Source organism: Mustela nivalis, assembly GCF_964662115.1.
Source record: "Mustela nivalis genome assembly, contig: HAP1_SCAFFOLD_314, whole genome shotgun sequence".
NCBI lineage: Eukaryota > Metazoa > Chordata > Mammalia > Carnivora > Mustelidae > Mustela > Mustela nivalis.
Genome location: NW_028136332.1, coordinates 688498 through 699622, shown reverse-complemented (window position 1 = coordinate 699622; position 11125 = coordinate 688498).

Here is an 11125-nt window from a genome sequence, read left to right as displayed (position 1 = left end):
AAGGGCAAAGCGAAGAATGAGGATGAGTGTGTCAAGTTTCAAAGGGCCAGGAGGCAGCACAGTGCATTCGGGAAACTACAGCAAGTTCATGACAACCGACAGCTGATCTGGCAGCATCACCTGGGTAGGAGGCTGAGACCCGGGGTTAACACTGGGGGTGAGAAGGTTTGTATACTATGTCGAGGAGGTGAGGTACTACACTGTGGGGGCACAGGGAGCTACCGGAGGATTTCAAATATCAGAATCGTAACCATAATAGAGTATTTCATTGCATCCTAGCTTTCATCAAGTGTAAGATGCACTATAGTTTATGTTCGACTAAAAAGAGAAATGCTGTCAGTTAAAGTAGGATATGTCTTCAAGTGTGAGGTGAGTGCCACCTTAAGAGATATTAAAATGGGGGGGGACAAATCTTAGAACAAGTAAATTGAGGTAGTAGAATAATTATGAAAGATCCAACACTTGGATCAACTAAAGAAGTGATTATTGCTTACCATGTGCCCCAAACTATATTAAGTCCTAGAACAAGAGACGTGCTCATCTTGATACCCTGCAGCTGTTAGACCCAAGGTACAGAGGGCAGTAGCCAACGACCAGCAGGCCCCAAGTGCCATGTGCAGACTCTAAGAGCAACTGCCTTTGAAAGAGGAAACGGTTGTTTGTGGGCTTTCTGAGGTAGAGAATTACTAGCTGGGAAAGTAGGACAATTGACACAGAATCGGAATTGATGCCCCTATGTGACAGAGTTGGTGAAACTTCGCTTCTCAGAGATCTTGAGGCTCCTCAGAAACGAATTTTTCATTTTGGACAGATCATTAAGGATAAATATGAACTGTTTGAGTTCCTGGTTCTCACATTAGGACTGTTTCTTAGGCTTCACTGGCACAAGAAAAGGGTTTAGATAATCCAGGTAAATCCTGACAAAAGCAAAGCACGGGATCTATGAAAATCTAACCACTCAGAGGAGAACAACAGATAAAGGGCCAGGCCGACCTGACACTGCAGGATAGGTAAGGTTAGTCTGGCAACAGGGGTAGATGGGAAGTGCCCATCTCCTGCTAGAAGAGCTAGAGAAGACCCCTTCCGGAGAGACCACCAGGAGAGGAGAGCATTAGGTGCTGATGATGAAGAATATTTTAATCAGCAGAGAAGGTCAAAATGACAAAGTTACACGATCAGAGTAAACATATGGGATAAAAAATAAATAATAAAGAAAAAAGATTTCTTTGAAAGGACTCTTTTTTAAAGGAATTTAAACAAAAGTCCTTTTAAAGAGACAGTTGGCTGTTTAAACCAATAGTACAACTCACTGAGAGAATCGCCGCATTATTTATTGGGGTAGAAAGGACCTGGAATGTAGAAAGACCTATTCTGCAGAGGAAAAAATAGAATCACTAACAGGCCTCATGCCTTGCACAGCCAGTGGCTAGAATCCCTGCCTCATGAGACCCTTGCTAGAAGGCCGCTAGAACCATCTCAACTATGTTAGTCTTTCTTGGAAGCCAACAAGTGTTTGCCCAGTTAAGAGCACGGTAACAATCAGTCACGTTATGTTATAATGATTGTCGATATCTTTAAAAGCCTTGTCAAGTTCCTTTTTGAGTAACCTTCACCCACCCTTAGAGAAATTTATCTGTGGTTCACCTCTTTGAAATACCTCACTGTTGTTCCACATTTACCGTAGCCGAAAAACAAAAACAAACAAAAAAACAAAAAAAGCTTTTTATTAACAAAGTGTTCAGAAGGGGCGCCACTGTAACAATGAGAGTTTTCTCTGCCGAGACAATTTTGTTTCAGAAACAGCTGAAAGCAATCAGGTCAGTCAGAGCCAAGTGCTGGAGGGATTTTTAAAATGACAAAAACCGAACCAAATCTAACCAAAACAAAAATCAAAACCAATGGCCAAGATTTCAAGTTTGCTACTAAAGGTATGACATTCTCCTAAGACATGCGAGTGACCTGATCACTTTATTTATATATTTATATTTGAAGAAGAAGGAACTATTTGATGCAGCAAACCCACGTTGGTTAAAAATTACCAGATATGGGGGCTCCTGGGTGGCTCAGTGGTTTAGGCCTCTGCCTTCGGCTCAGGTCATGATTTCAGGGTCCTGGGATGGAGCCCCACATCGGGCTCTCTGCCCAGCGGGGAGCCTGCTTCCCCTCTCTCTCTCTCTGCCTCCCTCTCTACCGACTTGTGGTCTGTCTGTCAAATAGGTAAATAAGATCTTTGAAAAAAGAATTACTAGATGTGAAATACATCGAGGGTATGGGAAGGAAAATGATTTCACCTGATATGACTAGGAAGTGGTTGAAGCCTGAATTAAAGTGCTATAAAAAGAGTAAAGACCTGGGAAATATATGGGGTAAAAATCCCTAGAAAAACAGCAATAATAACTGGCTGCTCTTTATTGACCAGATCCTGCTATAGGCAAAGAAGAGCTGGTTTTAGCCAGAGGATGATCTCCGTTTGTCTTCATGATCTGGCATCTCCTGCAAGCCAGGCATGGGGCTCTGCACTAGAGCTGCAAATGCTGGGGGCCCTCATTGTCCCTTTTCTCTTCTCAGGGGGACAACGGGCATGTCCATGATGCAGGTTGACAGGCTTTACCACAGGGAGATAATAGACTGCCAAGGGAAGGTGGGAGCTAGGAAAAGCCACTTAGGAACAGATTTTCAGGGGAGGTGATAGACAAGGGCAAAGCGAAGAATGAGGATGAGTGTGTCAAGATTCAAAGGGCCAGGAGGCAGCACAGTGCATTCGGGAAACTACAGCAAGTTCATGACAACCGACAGCTGATCTGGCAGCATCACCTGGGTAGGAGGCTGAGACCCGGGGTTAACACTGGGGGTGAGAAGGTTTGTATACTATGTCGAGGAGGTGAGGTACTACACTGTGGGGGCACAGGGAGCTACCGGAGGATTTCAAATATCAGAATCGTAACCATAATAGAGTATTTAATTGCATCCTAGCTTTCATCAAGGGTAAGATGCACTATAGTTTATGTTCGACTAAGAAAGAGAAATGCTGTCAGTTAAAGTAGGATATGTCATCAAGTGCAAGGTGAGTGCCACCTTAAGAGATATTAAAATGGGGGGGGACAAATCTTAGAACAAGTAAATTGAGGTAGTAGAATAATTAAGAAAGATCCAACACTTGGATCAACTAAAGAAGTGATTATTTCTTACCATGTGCCCCAAACTATATTAAGTCCTAGAACAAGAGACGTGCTCATCTTGATGCCTCGCAGCTGTTAGACCCAAGGTACAGAGGGCAGTAGCCAAGGACCAGCAGGCCCCAAGTGCCATGTGCAGACTCTAAGAGCAAGTGCCTTTGGAATAGGAAACGGTTGAGAGTTTGCTTTCTGAGGTAGAGAATTACTAGCTGGGAAAGTAGGACAATTGACACAGAATCAGAATTCATGCCCCTACATGACAGAGTTGGTGAAACTTCCCTTCTCAGAGATCTTGAGGCTTTTCAGAAACGAATTTTTCATTTTGGACAGAACATTCAGGATAACTATAATCTGTTTGAGTTCCTGGTTCTCTCATTAGGACTGTTTCTTAGGCTTCACTGGCACAAGAAAAGGGTTTTGATAATCCAGGTAAATCCTGACAAAAGCAAAGCACGGGATCTATGAAAATCTAACCACTCAGAGGAGAACAACAGATAAAGGGCCAGGACGACCTGACCCTGCAGGATAGGTAAGGTTAGTCTGGCAACAGGGGTAGATGGGAAGTGCCCATCTCCTGCTAGAAGAGCTAGAGAAGACCCCTTCCGGAGAGATTACCAGGAGAGGAGAGCAGTAGGTGCTAATGATGAAGAATATTTTAATCAGCAGAGATGGTCAAAATGACAAAGTTCCATGATCAGAGTAAACATATGGGATTTAAAAATAAAAAATAAAAAAAAAATTTTGAAAGGACTTTTTTTTAAAAGGAATTTAAACAAAATGCCTTTGTAAGAGACAGTTGGCTTTTTAAACCAAAAGTACAACTCACTGAGAGAATCGCCGCATTATTTGTTGGGGTAGAAAGGACCTGGAATGTAGAAAGACCCATTCTGCAGAGGAAAAAATAGAATCGCTAACAGGCCTCATGCCTTGCACAGCCAGTGGCTAGAATACCGCCCCATCAGACCTTGTGCTAGAAGGCCGCTGAACCATTTCAACTATGTTAGTTTTTCTTGGAAGCCAACAAGAGTTTGCCCAGTTAAGAGCACGGTAACAATCAGTCACGTTATGTTATAATGATTGTCGATATCTTTAAAAGCCTTGTCAAGTTCCTCTTTGAGTAACCTTCACCCACCCTTAGAGAAATTTATCTGTGGTTCACCTCTTTGAAATACCTCACTGTTGTACCACATTTACCGTAGCCGAAAAACAAAAACAAACAAACAAACAAAAAAAGCTTTTTATTAACAACGTGTTCAGAAGGGGCGCCACTGTAACAATGAGAGTTTTCTCTGCCGGGACAATTTTGTTTCAGAAACAGCTGAAAGCAATCAGGTCAGACAGAGCCAAGGGCTGGAGGGATTTTTAAAAAGACAAAAACCGAACCAAATCTAACCAAAACAAAAATCAAAACCAATGGCCAAGATTTCAAGTTTGCTACTAAAGGTATGACATTCTCCTAAGACATGCGAGTGACCTGATCACTTTATTTATATATATATATTTGAAGAAGAAGGAACTATTTGATGCAGCAAATCCACGTTGGTTAAAAATTACCAGATATGGGGGCTCCTGGGTGGCTCAGTGGTTTAGGCCTCTGCCTTCGGCTCAGGTCATGATTTCAGGGTCCTGGGATGGAGCCCCATATCGGGCTCTCTGCTCAGCGGGGTGCCTGCTTCCTCCCTCTCTCTCTCTGCCTCCCTCTCTACCTACTTGTGGTCTGTCTGTCAAATGAGTAAATAAGATCTTTGAAAAAAGAATTACTAGATGTGAAATACATCGAGGGTATGGGAAGGAAAATGATTTCACCTGATATGACTAGGAAGTGGTTGAAGCCTGAATTAAAGTGCTATAAAAAGAGTAAAGACCTGGGAAATATATGGGGTAAAAATCCCTAGAAAAACAGCAATAATAACTGGCTGCTCTTTATTGACCAGATCCTGCTATAGGCAAAGAAGAGCTGGTTTTAGCCAGAGGATGATCTCCGTTTGTCTTCATGATCTGGCATCTCCTGCAAGCCAGGCATGGGGCTCTGCACTAGAGCTGCAAATGCTGGGGGCCCTCATTGTCCCTTTTCTCTTCTCAGGGGGACAACGGGCATGTCCATGATGCAGGTTGACAGGCTTTACCACAGGGAGATAATAGACTGCCAAGGGAAGGTGGGAGCTAGGAAAAGCCACTTAGGAACAGATTTTCAGGGGAGGTGATAGACAAGGGCAAAGCGAAGAATGAGGATGAGTGTGTCAAGATTCAAAGGGCCAGGAGGCAGCACAGTGCATTCGGGAAACTACAGCAAGTTCATGACAACCGACAGCTGATCTGGCAGCATCACCTGGGTAGGAGGCTGAGACCCGGGGTTAACACTGGGGGTGAGAAGGTTTGTATACTATGTCGAGGAGGTGAGGTACTACACTGTGGGGGCACAGGGAGCTACCGGAGGATTTCAAATATCAGAATTGTAACCATAATAGAGTATTTAATTGCATCCTAGCTTTCATCAAGGGTAAGATGCACTATAGTTTATGTTCGACTAAGAAAGAGAAATGCTGTCAGTTATAGTAGGATATGTCATCAAGTGCAAGGTGAGTGCCACCTTAAGAGATATTAAAATGGGGGGGGGACAAATCTTAGAACAAGTAAATTGAGGTAGTAGAATAATTAAGAAAGATCCAACACTTGGATCAACTAAAGAAGTGATTATTGCTTACCATGTGCCCCAAACTATATTAAGTCCTAGAACAAGAGACGTGCTCATCTTGATGCCCTGCAGCTGTTAGACCCAAGGTACAGAGGGCAGTAGCCAACGACCAGCAGGCCCCAAGTGCCATGTGCAGACTCTAAGAGCAAGTGCCTTTGGAATAGGAAACGGTTGAGAGTTTGCTTTCTGAGGTAGAGAATTACTAGCTGGGAAAGTAGGACAATTGACACAGAATCAGAATTCATGCCCCTACATGACAGAGTTGGTGAAACTTCCCTTCTCAGAGATCTTGAGGCTTTTCAGAAACGAATTTTTCATTTTGGACAGAACATTCAGGATAACTATGATCTGTTTGAGTTCCTGGTTCCCTCATTAGGACTGTTTCTTAGGCTTCACTGGCACAAGAAAAGGGTTTTGATAATCCAGGTAAATCCTGACAAAAGCAAAGCACGGGATCTATGAAAATCTAACCACTCAGAGGAGAACAACAGATAAAGGGCCAGGACGACCTGACCCTGCAGGATAGGTAAGGTTAGTCTGGCAACAGGGGTAGATGGGAAGTGCCCATCTCCTGCTAGAAGAGCTAGAGAAGACCCCTTCCGGAGAGATTACCAGGAGAGGAGAGCAGTAGGTGCTAATGATGAAGAATATTTTAATCAGCAGAGATGGTCAAAATGACAGAGTTCCATGATCAGAGTAAACATATGGGATTTAAAAATAAAAAATAAAAAAAAAATTTTGAAAGGAATTTTTTTTAAAAGGAATTTAAACAAAATGCCTTTGTAAGAGACAGTTGGCTTTTTAAACCAAAAGTACAACTCACTGAGAGAATCGCCGCATTATTTGTTGGGGTAGAAAGGACCTGGAATGTAGAAAGACCCATTCTGCAGAGGAAAAAATAGAATCACTAACAGGCCTCATGCCTTGCACAGCCAGTGGCTAGAATACCGCCCCATCAGACCTTGTGCTAGAAGGCCGCTGAACCATTTCAACTATGTTAGTTTTTCTTGGAAGCCAACAAGAGTTTGCCCAGTTAAGAGCACGGTAACAATCAGTCATGTTATGTTATAATGATTGTCTATATCTTTAAAAGCCTTGTCAAGTTCCTCTTTGAGTAACCTTCACCCACCCTTAGAGAAATTTATCTGTGGTTCACCTCTTTGAAATACCTCACTGTTGTACCACATTTACCGTAGCCGAAAAACAAAAACAAACAAACAAACAAACAAAAAAAGCTTTTTATTAACAACGTGTTCAGAAGGGGCGCCACTGTAACAATGAGAGTTTTCTCTGCCGGGACAATTTTGTTTCAGAAACAGCTGAAAGCAATCAGGTCAGACAGAGCCAAGGGCTGGAGGGATTTTTAAAAAGACAAAAACCGAACCAAATCTAACCAAAACAAAAATCAAAACCAATGGCCAAGATTTCAAGTTTGCTACTAAAGGTATGACATTCTCCTAAGACATGCGAGTGACCTGATCACTTTATTTATATATATATATTTGAAGAAGAAGGAACTTTTGATGCAGCAAATCCACGTTGGTTAAAAATTACCAGATATGGGGGCTCCTGGGTGGCTCAGTGGTTTAGGCCTCTGCCTTCGGCTCAGGTCATGATTTCAGGGTCCTGGGATGGAGCCCCATATCGGGCTCTCTGCTCAGCGGGGAGCCTGCTTCCTCCCTCTCTCTCTCTGCCTCCCTCTCTACCTACTTGTGGTCTGTCTGTCAAATGAGTAAATAAGATCTTTGAAAAAAGAATTACTAGATGTGAAATACATCGAGGGTATGGGAAGGAAAATGATTTCACCTGATCTGACTAGGAAGTGGTTGAAGCCTGAATTTAAGTGCTATAAAAAGAGTAAAGACCTGGGAAATATATGGGGTAAAAATCCCTAGAAAAACAGCAATAATAACTGGCTGCTCTTTATTGACCAGGTCCTGCGATAGGCAAAGAAGAGCTGGGTTTAGCCAGAGGATGATCTCCGTTTGTCTTCATGATCTGGCATCTCCTGCAAGCCAGGCATGGGGCTCTGCACTAGAGCTGCAAATGCTGGGGGCCCTCATTGTCCCTTTTCTCTTCTCAGGGGGAAAACGGGCATGTCCATGATGCAGGTTGACAGGCTTTACCACAGGGAGATAATAGACTGCAAAGGGAAGGTGGGAGCTAGGAAAAGCCACTTAGGAACAGATTTTCAGGGGAGGTGATAGACAAGGGCAAAGCGAAGAATGAGGATGAGTGTGTCAAGTTTCAAAGGGCTAGGAGGCAGCACAGTGCATTCGGGAAACTACAGCAAGTTCATGACAACCGACAGCTGATCTGGCAGCATCACCTGGGTAGGAGGCTGAGACCCGGGGTTAACACTGGGGGTGAGAAGGTTTGTATACTATGTCGAGGAGGTGAGGTACTACACTGTGGGGGCACAGGGAGCTACCGGAGGATTTCAAATATCAGAATCGTAACCATAATAGAGTATTTCATTGCATCCTAGCTTTCATCAAGGGTAAGATGCACTATAGTTTATGTTCGACTAAGAAAGAGAAATGCTGTCAGTTAAACTAGGATATGTCATCAAGTGCAAGGTGAGTGCCACCTTAAGAGATATTAAAATGGGGGGGGACAAATCTTAGAACAAGTAAATTGAGGTAGTAGAATAATTAAGAAAGATCCAACACTTGGATCAACTAAAGAAGTGATTATTGCTTACCATGTGCCCCAAACTATATTAAGTCCTAGAACAAGAGACGTGCTCATCTTGATACCTTGCAGCTTTTAGACCCAAGGTACAGAGGGCAGTAGCCAACGACCAGCAGGCCCCAAGTGCCATGTGCAGACTCTAAGAGCAACTGCCTTTGAAAGAGGAAACGGTTGTTTGTGGGCTTTCTGAGGTAGAGAATTACTAGCTGGGAAAGTAGGACAATTGACACAGAATCGGAATTGATGCCCCTATGTGACAGAGTTGGTGAAACTTCGCTTCTCAGAGATCTTGAGGCTCCTCAGAAACGAATTTTTCATTTTGGACAAATCATTAAGGATAAATATGAACTGTTGAGTTCCTGGTTCTCACATTAGGACTGTTTCTTAGGCTTCACTGGCACAAGAAAAGGGTTTTGATAATCCAGGTAAATCCTGACAAAAGCAAAGCACGGGATCTATGAAAATCTAACCACTCAGAGGAGAACAACAGATAAAGGGCCAGGCCGACCTGACCCTGCAGGATAGGTAAGGTTAGTCTGGCAACAGGGGTAGATGGGAAGTGCCCATCTCCTGCTAGAAGAGCTAGAGAAGACCCTTTCCGGAGAGACCACCAGGAGAGGAGAGCAGTAGGTGCTGATGATGAAGAATATTTTAATCAGGAGAGAAGGTCAAAATGACAAAGTTCCACGATCAGAGTAAACATATGGGATAAAAAATAAAAAATAAAGAAAAAAGATTTCTTTGAAAGGACTCTTTTTTAAAGGAATTTAAACAAAAGTCCTTTTAAAGAGACAGTTGGCTGTTTAAACCAATAGGACAACTCACTGAGAGAATCGCCGCATTATTTATTGGGGTAGAAAGGACCTGGAATGTAGAAAGACCTATTCAGCAGAGGAAAAAATAGAATCACTAACAGGCCTCATGCCTTGCACAGCCAGTGGCTAGAATCCCTGCCTCATGAGACCCTTGCTAGAAGGCCGCTAGAACCATCTCAACTATGTTAGTATTTCTTGGACCCAACAAGTGTTTGCCCAGTTAAGAGCACGGTAACAATCAGTCACGTTATGTTATAATGATTGTCGATATCTTTAAAAGCCTTGTCAAGTTCTTTTTTGAGTAACCTTCACCCACCCTTAGAGAAATTTATCTGTGGTTCACCTCTTTGAAATACCTCACTGTTGTTCCACATTTACCGTAGCCGAAAAAGAAAAACAAACAAACAAAAAAAGCTTTTTATTAACAACGTGTTCAGAAGGGGCTCCACTGTAACAATGAGAGTTTTCTCTGCCGGGACAATTTTGTTTCAGAAACAGCTGAAAGCAATCAGGTCAGACAGAGCCAAGGGCTGGAGGGATTTTTAAAATGACAAAAACCGAACCAAATCTAACCAAAACAAAAATCAAAACCAATGGCCAAGATTTCAAGTTTGCTACTAAAGGTATGACATTCTCCTAAGACATGCGAGTGACCTGATCACTTTATTTATATTTTTATATTTGAAGAAGAAGGAACTATTTGATGCAGCAAATCCACGTTGGTTAAAAATTACCAGATATGGGGGCTCCTGGGTGGCTCAGTGGTTTAGGCCTCTGCCTTCGGCTCAGGTCATGATTTCAGGGTCCTGGGATGGAGCCCCACATCGGGCACTCTGCTCAGCGGGGAGCCTGCTTCCCCTCTCTCTCTCTCTGCCTCCCTCTCTACCTACTTGTGGTCTGTCTGTCAAATGGGTAAATAAGATCTTTGAAAAAAGAATAACTAGATGTGAAATACATCGAGGGTATGGGAAGGAAAATGATTTCACCTGATATGACTAGGAAGTGGTTGAAGCCTGAATTAAAGTGCTATAAAAAGAGTAAAGACCTGGGAAATATATGGGGTAAAAATCCCTAGAAAAACAGCAATAATAACTGGCTGCTCTTTATTGACCAGGTCCTGCGATAGGCAAAGAAGAGCTGGGTTTAGCCAGAGGATGATCTCCGTTTGTCTTCATGATCTGGCATCTCCTGCAAGCCAGGCATGGGGCTCTGCACTAGAGCTGCAAATGCTGGGGGCCCTCATTGTCCCTTTTCTCTTCTCAGGGGGACAACGGGCATGTCCATGATGCAGGTTGACAGGCTTTACCACAGGGAGATAATAGACTGCCAAGGGAAGGTGGGAGCTAGGAAAAGCCACTTAGGAACAGATTTTCAGGGGAGGTGATAGACAAGGGCAAAGCGAAGAATGAGGATGAGTGTGTCAAGATTCAAAGGGCCAGGAGGCAGCACAGTGCATTCGGGAAACTACAGCAAGTTCATGACAACCGACAGCTGATCTGGCAGCATCACCTGGGTAGGAGGCTGAGACCCGGGGTTAACACTGGGGGTGAGAAGGTTTGTATACTATGTCGAGGAGGTGAGGTACTACACTGTGGGGGCACAGGGAGCTACCGGAGGATTTCAAATATCAGAATCGTAACCATAATAGAGTATTTCATTGCATCCTAGCTTTCATCAAGGGTAAGATGCACTATAGTTTATGTTCGACTAAGAAAGAGAAATGCTGTCAGTTAAAGTAGGATATG